Source organism: Clarias gariepinus, chromosome 3, assembly GCF_024256425.1.
Source record: "Clarias gariepinus isolate MV-2021 ecotype Netherlands chromosome 3, CGAR_prim_01v2, whole genome shotgun sequence".
In the NCBI taxonomy this organism is placed as follows: Eukaryota; Metazoa; Chordata; class Actinopteri; order Siluriformes; family Clariidae; genus Clarias; species Clarias gariepinus.
The window spans coordinates 40,727,635-40,741,075 of NC_071102.1; the positions used below are offsets into that span (position 1 = coordinate 40,727,635).

General features: G+C 39.1%; 1 protein-coding gene across 1 annotated transcript in view; it reads left to right on the plus strand.

The window, feature by feature from the left end:
* The first annotated feature begins 240 nt into the window (after positions 1 to 240).
* Positions 241 to 13,441, plus strand: part of mgat5 (alpha-1,6-mannosylglycoprotein 6-beta-N-acetylglucosaminyltransferase) — a 98,369-nt gene continuing 85,168 nt past the window's right edge. Inside the window, exon 1 of the mRNA XM_053491362.1 lies at positions 241 to 382. The gene's annotated coding sequence lies outside the window, so the exon portion shown is untranslated. The remainder of the gene's footprint in view (positions 383 to 13,441) is intronic.

The following is a 13,441-nucleotide window of genomic DNA, read 5'->3' on the forward strand; positions in this document are numbered from 1 at the left end:
ATATTTCAGTATAGTATGGTACAGTACAGTATAGTACAGTACAGTATAGTATACTATTTTAACACACATAGTATAGTATAGTATAGTATAGTATAGTATTCTGACACACATCCCTCAGTGCACTTCCCCACGGTTGAGAAAATCGCCCCGATCCCTTACTGCTCGTCCTCCGTCCTGCCCCTGACTACGAAAATCGACACGCTCCCTTACTTCCCTCTGATGTTGAACGTTGAACCAGACACACACACACACTCTCTCTCTCACACACACACACACACACACGCGCAGTAGCACGGCTCGGGCTGATCGAGGAGACCTAATGTTCGGTTTCGCAGCGACACGAGGCGACAGATCGTAGTGGATTAATCTTCAGGACAGAAAGGTAAGAGAGACGCAGAGCAGGTTGTGCGTTGAGAGCGCTGTGTGTGTGTGCCTGTGCGCGCGCGTGTGTGTTTTTGCGCTTTGGCCTTACAGCGAGCAGCGCGGCGTTACTGAACCTGCCGCTGTATCGCATCGCGCGAGCATTAAAGGTGATCTGGATCAAAAGAAAACACCTACACGCAGTGCTCGTGTGTGTGCGCGCGTGCTGCTACAATGTATACAGTTTACAGTCGCTACATTTTGGAACGTGATCCAGACGCTTTGATCTTCGTCTTTGATCTTTACATTCTGTATACAAATGCACAGTGATGGTTTGATCAGCAGCTTAAGCCAACCATTGGTCAGGTTTTTTTTTTTTTTAAATATTGAAATAATTTATTTGAAAATCACTGTATATCTAATGAGACTGTGGCAAGCCTGATTGATTTAGTCACTTAACCACAAGACCTGGTCAGAGATGCATCTTCAGCGAGAGGCAGGTGTGGACGTTACAGCTTCTCATCATGTGTTCATGAAGTCATTCGTACTGTTTACAGTTTCAGGTTAAGGTTGCACGCTAGATGTTTGGTGGTGCATTAAGTAACGTCATACCTCCAGGGTCCAGGGTTTGACCCACAGTGTTGGTCTTGTGCGTCACAGTTCCTCTGGTTTCCTCTGTTTGCCTCCTACCTTGACTATAACTTGCCATTAAGGTGAAGATCCAGATCCCCCGCTGACATCAAGTCGGATGTGCGATGACCATATCCGCTGAACAGTGTTGTGGCTTGAGCATGAAAAGCATCATGAATAAAAGAATTCTGGGTCGTGTTCAACTTCTGATTTTTTTCTGATGTTGACTTGCATATGACCACTTTCAACCAAATAATCTTCAGGACGTAGGCGGTCAATTCAGACGCCAGAGAGTTGTTTATTCATCCGTCAACTGGTGGTTTTAATCCAAACCTGCACGAAATGAGGGAGTTTAAACGCAGGCATTTGAGTATGAGTTGGGTTGTAGTGTCACACACACACTTCTGCTTGTTACTTGTGGACGTGCGCACAGGCTGGCACGGACACTCGAAAGATTTGCACATGCAAAAAAAAAAACACAAGACATGCCCTGCTGTCAGTCTTGCCTGAGCAGATTATCTCATCTGGAGACATGTGTTCCTCTCAGGGCTCTTCATCATTCGCAACGTCTCAGTGCTAAACTTCCTGTTTTCCTCTATAGCTGTGTATGCTAATGATATATACACAAGAGTATTTTTGCTTTTGCTGGATGTATTTTTCGCTATAGTGACACTTGTTAAAATAATGTACTATACTGGTGTAAACTAATACTTAACAACATTTCCATTTGGGTTTTGTCCTGCAACACACCTGATTCGGCTCTTCACCTGGACTGGATCTGAGATACGTTGCATAAAGCTAGTTTCCTAAACTAGTCCTTCACGGCAGACATTTTGGCCTTTTCACAGCTGCCGGATTATCCTGCGCTTTTAATTTGCTCGGTTTAGGTGTATTTGGGTTCATGCTGACAAAAATAAAAAGTAGATCACAATGTTTATGTAAGGTTATCCTTCTTTGTAAGTCTATGTGTAAGTCGTGTGCAGACGAATAATTGTTTTCTAAAAAAAAAAAAACTTTTCATTCACATGCTTAAGTTACATCACGTTGTTGTTTTTTTTCCCCCTTAAACTGCTGATTTGCATTTAGTCTGTAAAACCAAATCCATGCAATGTAAGCTCCAACCTGAAGTGAATGTTTTGTAAATGAGGCACCTGAATTTAAATTCAGTTTTATTTTATAGTTACGGTGTGAAAGTTAGCTGGAATACGATTCTCAATACAAAGGCATGTTAATAGCAGGTGCAAATCCTGTTTAAAATCTTGTTTCAGTGTGAAAATGTCAATCCACAAAAACAGAAGCTCGTGGAAAAGTGCTCCTGACTCGGCTGCTGTGATGAAATGAAATGACATTTGAAGGGGGAGGGGGGGAGAAGCATGATCCTGATACCAGGAAGCATATCTCTTCGTTATCTTCAGGAACAGTTGGATATTATGGTAAAGCTGTTCATTCGAGGGAGGTACATATATGGCAAGTGCTAATGGAACTTCCATGGAACATGTCTTATTATCCAGCTGCAGGAAACAAAAACGCATCCGCCTTGAAGACTTGGAGATCTATAAAAAGAATATAAAGGAATATTGTAATTATTTCAGATTAACAGTCTTAGTTCTTACGATAGGCTTAAAGGGGACGTATTCTCCACTTACTTTTTGTCTGGCATTTTTAAACATGTACGTCTCTATTGTGTCTCAACATTACCAACTTTTTGTCCTTTTTCTTTTTTTTATTGACAAAGGTTTAAAAAAAGCTAATTTGATTTCCCCCCCTAATGTGACCTCATATAAGATGATCCCCTCCCATGGCTCGATGTTCGGCTCCTCTTGGTCTGATCATTGGGGTGGGACTAAGCACTAGCACGTTTACATAGACACTGAAACGGCACATTTGGACCTAAAAACGAGAAAGTTTGTGGTATAAATAAACCAAACAAACTCAAGGTCAGTGATAGTATAGGGGGAAGAAAATCAAAATACATAATATGTATATACATTTATAGAACCTATCTATTTTGGTGTAAATGATGAAGGTATAAAACCGATCGACATTAACTGAAGACTTCAAACACAGTTCGGTAATGAGTGATGCATTTGCATGGCGCAAACGTTTTAAAGAAGGCTGTACGTCCATATGTCCTGATCCTTGAAATTCGACGGATAACTTGTCACCAACTTGTGAAAGAGACGCATCTGCCTGTGGGAACTGTACACACAATCGTTCACCAACACCACTTGCACATTCCAGGAATTCAGCTGGGAGTTATTGCCACATCCCCTGTACAGCTCCAGATGTTTGGGCCATTAAAGGGGGTTCCTGGGAAGCCAGGGTTTTAGACTTGAAGCAGGCAGTGTGATGGTATCCAAGCATTAACACTGGGATAAGTGCATTAGCGTACTGTAGCAGGAGGTTATATAGAGAAATAAAAAGAGTTTTTATTCTCATAACTGTGTTCTGTTATTTTGTGCAGTCAAAAGTCCTGTCTTGACTTGAACACCCCCTGTGTGTATGTCATCTTCCGTGTTCTAGCTAATGGAAACGAAACAATTTAAACATCATTCTATGGACAGCCTGGAGATTGGCTTTTTTGGGATGAAAATGTACCAGTGTGTTATTTTTCAATACACAGAGGAACAGCAGAGCTCTTTATGTACTATAAGCAGCGATGTTTCAAAGGGCAGGAGAGATGAATAGAAGGTGTGTGTATGAGTGTGTGGGTGAGTGTGTTGGCAGTGTATGTTCTCCTGGGCAGCGGAATTAAAGTGTTACTGAAATTATAATGGGGGGGGGGAAAGTCTGAAACAAACACAAGTTGTTGTTCTGTCATGAGGATCCTAAACTCTGAAAATGCAAAAAAACGTCCGTGTAAATACAATGCACAAAGCTCACGGCTGTCTTTCGGTCTTGTCTTGCGGCTTTAGCTGCATGCATTGACCTGGCGCTTTGGCGCTATGAGCTGAACGTCATTTTTAATGTCGATATTTTAAAAGCTCTTGATTTGATTAAGCCGCGAGTGAGCTGGCCCGAGGGGGTTGAGTCGTTTCCAGGCCTGAAAGCTTCTCTCTCTCTCTCTCTCTCTCTCTCTCTCTCTCTGCATAGTCCTGGCTTCAGTCAGCTCCGTTCAGAGAGATGTTTACTACGATCTGGTGATGAATTCCCTGAGAAACCAGCTATTGATCATAGGAAGATGTTAAGCCAGCCACGTCTTAGCTGAATGTCGTAATCAAGTTTGAAACTCCGCTTATAATTCTGTAATTCTCCATTAATGACGCGTTTCCGAGCATTTTAAATCCCTGCTGATGGTGTCCGGTTTAATCAAATTATTGACAAACTGTTGCCTCCCTGTTCTTAGGACAGCGGCACCTCAGCGTACAGATCTAATCCGTTCCAGAGTCGAGTTCTTAGGGTGACATTTCGTATTGTGAAACGTATTTTCCAATAGCAAATAATGTAAATCCAGATAATCCGTTCCAGCCAACCAAAGATATTACCGATATTACCAGTTTCCAACACTTTAATCATATTTTTTGCATATAAAATCAATTAAAAATATTTAGAAAAGACATGTAGATGAGGTAAAATATGAAAAAATAGACATTGAACCTCAGTTAACCTTAACTTATGATTCTTCGGGCTACATTTAATAACTCGTGTTCATTTCAGAATGGAGATTCCATTCTTGCTGGTTTCTACTGCGTTCCCACCAAGTTGCACAAGCTCTTACAGCGTTCACCAAAAATTCCGGCAGACGTAGTGGGAACGTGGCTCAGTGCTGGTCTGCTGGAAAGTAATCAACATCAGGGTTACAAGATGCAGCCCAACACCAAGCAGAGTTTGTGTTTACAATTTCTTTCTTCCTTTAACAGTCTGATCACCCGCAGAACAAGTCAGTTTCAATCTGTTTGCTTTATCCCGCATGTCATCGGTTTTCCAGAAAATCCAGAATGTCCTGTCTGCGCAATTCCACATCGTCCTCGGACAGGTTTAATTGTTTTGTTGTTTTCGGGTAGAGGGGAGGAGGACAGTGTTTTGTCTGTCTTCGTATTGTTCTTTATATCCATGAAGCCAATGTAATGACTGTACTTGTCTCCATGCTTCACTCAAAGGTTTTTTGCACATTTGAAGGGAAAATTGGCGTTCCCGGTGGACGACGCTTTCAGACCGCAACCTCTCAAGTTATCGACGGAATCGCTTCAGTTACATTTGTCTATTGAACCGTGAGCCTTATTTGCCAGATTGTGGTTTTTGGGCACAATGAAAATGCTTTTTATGACGTTTCAGTGTATTATTTTTTTTTCTCTCTCCTTCTCTTTTTTCTTTTTTTTTCCCTGGTTCCAGTCAAGTCAATTGTTCATTTTTAAAAAATTTATTCCAGTGTGATAACTACAAAGAAGTGATGGCTGAACTGAAACATATTATAAAATAGTATTAAGGTGTGTGTGTGTGTGTGTGTGTGTGTGTGTGTGTGTGCGCGCGCAGGTGTATAAATTTTTTGGGCCCCGGTGTGTATGTGTATTTATTAGGAATGGAATCACCTCCACGATATTATCACGATACCCAGGTTCCCCCCTTTTTTTTTAAATTGCAATATATATTCTATAAGCATCACAATTTAATAAATATCCCACTTGTGATGTTAAATTTCCCCAGAAAAGATTTATGAGAAATTAAATGTAGCCTGTTGCGCATACCGTAACATTCGCTTTTTTCACACAAAAAAAACAAGCACATCGTTTAAACAATACAATAGTTTAACATTTATCTCAAAAAATAAATTTTGCAAAAATTTATTATTGTTTTTAAACTTAATAATAATTTACTTCTACCACACAGAATAAAAAACGCCTCAAATTCTCAACCCGCATGCTTACTTTCAAGTTGAGTTTTTGAGGATTCTAACACATACTGTATACTTTTGGACTAATGAGCGCTTGCAGTGTTTTGATACTGGAGTAAGTGTGTGTACAGTACGGCCGATTAGAGGCTTTTAATGTGTAAGGCGTAAAAAATGTGTTTCTGATGCACCACTTGGCAGCTTTTGGTAAAGAATCGTTTATCTGTGACTGCTCAGGCGATCAACAGTCAGTCAAACTGAAAACAAATTCAAATTTTATTTGTCACATACACAGTCGAAATGTAGTGAAATGCTTATATGACTGCCAGTGACCTTATAAAGAGAATTAAAGCTTATAATAGGAAATAAATATGAATAAAAGAAATACGATAGAAAAATTAAATAGAAAAATTAAATTGAACTAGGAAAAATAGAACTTAAAATAGAAATATGCTGTAAGGGCCATATTTCATTCTTGTGATTTGTTGTTATGTTTAGCTTATTTCAGTTTATTAGTTAAGCATTAAGTATCATACTTATAATTTGTATTGTGACATCATTTCATGAGTTGTTCTGTGACATCATCCTGTAGTTGCATGTCTATCACGCACGTTAGTTGTTAGTTGTTGTTAAGACACGGAAGGATACAGAAAGGTGTGGAGAACACAAGCTTTTGACCGTGGGACAGTAAGTTGACTAACTAAATAAGTTGTTGTAACTGTAATCTATCGAAGCTACAGAACACAGCAAGCGACTCGTCGTGACTACAGTGGATTTATGCAAGAAACTGTAACAACCGTTGTACTTTGATGTTGGAAATAAACAAGAGACAAAGAAAACAACGAAACGTCTGAAGTCGTGAGTGACACTGTGTAACAAAAGACACGCGTCAGAACTTGTGAATAACATGCATGTACATATGCTGTACATAAAAATAGAAATATACTGTACTGTACAAGAAATTGAGAAATTTTTATATTTTGGAAGAAAGATTGTGTGCAAATATGCATAGAACAAAGTGTCTTTTTGCAAAAGTTCTTAAAGTGTCTTTGTGCAATGGTCCAGGATGTAAACGTAAACATGTATAACATATATATATAATTGTAATTTTTTTGTGTGTGTGTGTGGCGATTTATGCATGTATGCATGTGTGTGTGTATATATATATATATATATATATATATATATATATATACACACACACACTGATTATATATGGTATATAGGAAACTGTCAGTAAGTGATGAAGTTTTCACTTGTGCGAAGTAAAAATTGTGGCTTTGCTTAAAAAAAAAAAGAAACAAGGAATTTTACTTTTGTTAAAAATGTAAGAACCGTTCTAGAGTGAGATGTGGAAAGTGCGCACAGTGCAGCAGGGTTAGACTGGTAATGCTAAATTATTTATTTAAAGTCAGACTTGTCAGGTCTGATTTGGTGTGTGTGTGTGTGTGTGTGTGTGTGCGCGTGTCCGTGTGTGTGTTTTCTTTCTCTAATCAAAAGTCAGTCTATCTATAATAAAGTATGACCTACATGAAATATTTAGCATTTTATTTTTACGCGTATTTGTACTCTTTTGCAGTAAAAGCAATGAAATTTTTCTTAATGCCAAATCTAATAGTCTATAATTCTATACCATTAATTATTCTATAATATTTTCCTCTAATTAGTGAAATCATGCCTTCCAATTTTTTAATTAACTTGAGTTCGTTTCAGTGTACATCAGAATATGATTTGGATTCGGTGAAACTCTTCAAGTTCAAGTTTGCTGCTGTATGTTTTTAGTTAAAAAAATTTTTTTTAGCCCTATATGTTACAAGAACTGCGTACGAATTTTGACAGTTAATATTGAACATTTGACACCAGGGACCTTGCTACGTAGCAGGTGTGTGTGAGTGTGTGTGTGTGAGAGAGAGAGAGAGAGAGAAACTAAAAATTTCTACAGAAAGTTTCACAAAGGGAAAAAATAAATAAATAATTAAAGTCATTAATACTTACAATACTGCGTAAAAGGCAACAGACTGTAACCATTAAAAAAGAGAGGGAGAGAGAGAGAGACGGCTAAATAGAGAACGGATGCTTCCTGACTATGCAGTGAGCTAAACCCTCTAATAAACCTAATCAAACTTTGCACTGCAACAGACGCACGCTGACATTTAAAAAAAAAAAAAAATTATTTTATTTATTGTCAAACCTTATTCGTCGTAAGTTAGTGCATTCTTTGTGATTGTTCTTCTTGGGGTCATTACCATAACACAACATATGTCCCAGGTCTTCCCAGAGCATTGAGGTAATTAGATTGTTAAATGCTAAAACGGAGGCGACACAGCGTTCAGGTGGTGCATGACGGAATCCTCGGTTGAGGGGATGCGAACTGTAATGGGTCTTGTGAATCAGGTAGACGAATGAGGTAATGAAGTTTCTGACCAGCCTTTAAAAGCACTTCATTACAACTGGGGTCAGGACTACAGGGTGACACTAAGCAGGCAGGTTAGGGTTTCTTTGGGACAGAAGGATTGAAGCAGGGAGGGATTACTGATTGTGCTTAAAAGAGGTTATCTTTGTAAACACCTGTGCTGGCTGGAGAGCACAGCCTCTAAGGGTTAAATTTCCTGAAGGCTGTTCTCATACTGTATTGTGCTCCGAAATGATGAAAGCTGAACTTTTATCACTGTGTTGGAGACACTTTCAAGTGAAGGTAAAAAGGTCTTCAGCTCATCTGCCAGAGAAGTGTCGCATTCATCATTCTCAAGGTTGGTGTTTTACTCCCTAACACTCCTAAAGACACTCTGTTGGAACCGTGGCTCTAGTTTCCTCTCTCAATGCTTCTTTGCACCTTGTCAGGTAAAGGCTTGTATTCCCCAATGTTCCTGGTAGCAAGTCTGACATTGTAGGCAGCAGTACAAGATCTCTGTAACCATCCACACATGGCTTTTGGTTGGGAAGGTTTCTTGGGGGTTTTTACCCATCCAAGGCATCCTGCGAGATGGCCACAGGTTAAACCAGTCAGAACCACAACGCAGTGGTTCGTTCAGCATGCAAGTGCCCTCTGAGCGATAGCATCCTGTTCCAACCTTTGGGAATATTTCGGCGTAAGGAAGATGACGGCCTTCTGTAGACACCTGTCGTAGTACTGTTGTAGCTATCTTTGAGTGGAGTGCTGCAATAGTCCAGGATCCTGTTGCCTCTGGTTGTCAATAAAAGTTTGGCGTTGCACATTTGACGTTGTCACTTCTGCAGTCCCCACTGCTCTTCACGGTCGAGTGTGTTGTTGAGCGAGAGCCTCATATAGAGCATCATACACTCACATAAGGCAGTGTCTGTGTCTGTCCAAGGTGGAAAAGAAACTGGGGTGACAATGACCAGGGGTTCGTTCTTCGTACGTCGCTAACTCAGTTAGCTGGATTTGATTGTTGTGGATTTGTCCTGATCTTGGATTGTTTCGTTCTTCGATGCGCTTCTCGCATTTGCTGTCATGGCAACATGTCCGTAAGCTTTCATGTAAACAGGATTTAGGCTGCCCTACTGGCGGGTTATGATTGGTTGAAATGGCGAGGTCACATCTGATTGGTTAAAGAGCACGACTGACGCGTACTGACTCAAGTGGGAAAAGTATCTTGCATAGATACACATAATCGCTATCAAGAATTATATTAGAGCTTAAATTCATAGGTTTATTAATATCAAATATGATATTAATAAAGCCTTGGCACGAGACAGCTGTCAAGACCATTAATACAAATTCTTGTATAATGTTTATTTTGTAACACATTTATTTTTCAGGGGTTTGTCATAAATATGCAAATAAATATTTATATATAATAATTATTTTTATTTTTTATAATGAAAAATTGGAGGAAACTAATTTTATTATAAAATAAACAATATAAAAGTATACATGTTGTATTTGAAATAAATATTAATATCTATTTTTTCATATACAACATACTTATTTTCATATTGCTTATTTTATTTTACTGTCTCATGTAATTTGTAAGCCATTACCGTATAAATTTGTTCCAATATAATATTTGATAGCGATTATGTAGGGGGGGGGGGCAATCCATGGCAGGGGGGCATTTCAGCGCATAACACGTGTTACAAAAAAAATTGAGCCGGTCTTTTTCCATTTCATCAACCAATCGGAGGGCTTGTGATCAGTGTTTCTACTGTCGATTCATATCGCACGAACGCGAAATAATCCTAGACAACTCAATCCAGCTACACTAACCATCAACAACAGGTGAGCTCGAAGAACCAACTTAGCCAGATTGTAATTAGCACGATGATTTCATCTTAGATGTGTCAGTTCATCTCGGATGTCTCAAGCGACGTACGAGGAACGGACCCCTGGGTCAGTTTCTGTGGAAGGTAGAAAGGCAACGTAGGATGATTAGGCAATCCAGGTTGGGTGTGCAGGAGTGTGCGAAAAAGACACCAAGTGTTGTTCACCCTCAGATGCACATTGCCTCTGCTTGACTTCCTCAAGTCCATTGTTTTGTCTTTGTGGTAAACTCGGCCAACTGGATGGTGTGGTCCGGTACAGCTGGGTTTAAGCATGTGTCATTAAAACGGAGCAGATTGCAGTCTTGAATGTCTCTCTGGTACTTAACCCTGGCCTTAAGATCGTCAAGCTTGTACTCCAGAGACTGGACGTTGGTGATCAGGATGCTAGACAAGGGCACGCAGTCTGTACCAGGCCTCAGTCTGTTTCCAATGCTGACTCATTTCTGCTTGCCCCGCCACATCAGGTGCCTTCTCTTGTTCTTTCCCAACATCGACACAAGCACACAAGCGCAAACTCTACAGACAATTTTGAAACGCCAATTAGCTTACTCTGCACGCCTTTGGACAATGGGAGGAAACTAAGAGAAACCCACAAAGCACAGGGAGAACATAAAACTCTACGCTTATAAAGCCGAAGTGAAACTTGAACCCTCAACCCTAGAGGTGCAAGACCAGTGCTAACCACTATGACCAGTGCAACCATGCTGCACCAAAAAAGAAACAACCGTGCACCCAAAACCATCCAACGGTTATTCAAGGAACCTGTTTTTAAGATTTTTTTTCTGTTTAACAAAATGTTTAAGTAGAACCTAGAAACCTTAACCATCCAAAGCTATTTGTTGTCAAACACGTGTTACTTTCTCAATCACACCACATTTCAACATGAAGTGTGACCTGTCTCAAAACTCTTGAGAAACCTCTGTTGCTAACATTCCTTCTCCTTTGAGAAATCTTGGCCTTCTCAAGGGTTCTGCATTTAAACCCTTGCAGAGGGACAAGTCAAAGCAACCTTTTAGGGATCTAGATCTGATCATTTTTAAGTGGCTTTAGGCTGAACCATCGGTGATATTTAGTATGAATATTGTGAGGACCATGTTTAAGACAAGCCTTGACTCGGTGTGGAAAACTACTCGGAAAACTTTTATTGTTTATACCCGTGTGTGTGTGTGTGTGTGGACACTTCAACTCAGATACCCAGAACAAAGGTTGCTGCAGATTCTGCATAAGAGACGATTTGCGTGAGTAAAGTAGGAACAGTTCTTGGCGGATCTTTACAGTTGAACACACTCCCCACACTTTAGCATTAGGTAGTGTAAGATTGGGGGTTTGGACGGGTATTGGAAGGAATTGTTCTGCAACCTTTTCCCTAAACTCGGTCCCCTTTCAAGACCACTTCTGTATGAATGGAAATAATACTTGAAATATGAATACTTTTGTCCCCCCAGTCGTGAGACTTATTTCCAGCAACAAATGCACAACACAACTTCCTTTTAACTATCAAGAACACGCGTGACTGGTGCTATGCTCCAGTGACATATGCAAACTGTATGTCATTATATACACACCCAGCAAATGTGCGTTTGAGATGCGCGAGTTTCAGTACTGTATATTTTGGCACACTGTTGGGTATGTACGTAATGTATACAGTATATTACACCCCACACATGTTATATGCCAAAATGTACAGTATCTTTAATGATAAAGGGTTTCCTACTATAGTTCTTGATTTTTTTTTTCTTTATTGAAATTTTGTGTCCAAAAACAATTTAGTAATTATCTCAAAAATCTCCCAATAATGTTGTGATAAACTTGACTTTGTTAAGACTTCTGTTTTCTATTATTTTCATGTATTTCAACAGAATTTCCTACAAAGCTTCTATAAATGATAAATAAAGGAACTTCACCACAGAGGCCATGAGAACTCACAGTAGTGATCAATTAATCAGCTAATAACCTGCTCTATGAGAAGGGAAGCCTTTTGTGTGTCGTGGAGGCAGTCGGCTCCTTTCAAATCTGTTCTAAACCTGATACATAACATTTATTGTAACCAAAGTCCAAGGGAAATGAATTGCTTCCAGTTGTTTTCAATGCCAAACTTAGACAAGTAAGGAGTATGCACTTAAGTATAAACTGTAGGATTGGGAGCGTTAGGGTCGTATTGGATCTGTTGACTTTCACTTTCATGGTTTTCAGTGATTTTCAGGAAGAGTTAGTGCTGTAAAGGGTAAAGCCCTAAGGTTAACAAGGAACACCTTTTTATATTTGCTATCACATAAGTGCTAACTTTTTTTAAAGGTATTCTGTAACATGAAATGTAGCTATGAACAGATTTTTAATGAAAACAAAACATACACACTTCCTAAAGTTACACTATAAGAAAGCCTGGCTCGCAGTTTACGCTCTAATTCATCGTAAAAGTGTTCTATCGGGTTGAGATGTGTTCCAGCCCCATTACAAAATTTTGTTGCTCAGAATAAGCTTTTGCTTGTCTCATGAGACTGAATTGAGCTGTCTCATTACAAGCTCGACTCTGACTTTTCTATTTCTCCTAAACTCTACTTCGGAAAAACAAAGAGACATAACTAAGACACAGAGCGAGACATACTTTTGAGAAACATCTGAGATGTACATGAGAAACAGAACTGCATTTGAAGGAGAAGCAAATGAGCCATATATAAGAACATAATAAGTTTAAAGTCAGATATAAATGAGATGCATGAAACAATTAGAAATATTATACTTTTATCAAGCATGTCAAAAATCCTCAGTTAGCAGCATAGGGTGTAATAGAGATACAATTCACACAAAACAGATGCCAGCAAAATCTGGCAAATCAAGACACTAAATGAAACAAAATGTCATCCAACCTGACAAAGACGTTAAGTGTCACACTGCTCGACTTAAAGTATGATTTATACAGGAGTTACACAAAGTCCACAGCATTGTGACAATCTTCCAGTGAAAATAATCAGTCAAAAATGCGCTGAAAAATTTTATTGCTTTTTGTATGTAAGGGCTACAAGAACAGGGCTGGAAAGGTTTATTTCTCACCAGCTACATCAGTCTTCTCTTGTGGTAGATTCCAACAAGTTCGTTCAAGTCTGCAACTTTGGAGTTGCTTAGTATCTAATGGAACAAAAAATATATTTTAAAACATTTAAGATTTACATTTAGTTCATTTTGTTCTTTTGACAATAAAATTAAATGTTGCATTTTTTAATAAAAAGACCCCCAATACGTCTACATACACAAATTTTGGCTATAGTTCCAGTAATTAAATATTACAATGCAGCTGAGGACATTTTATAATAAACAGAATGAGTAGCTCACCTCTTATAT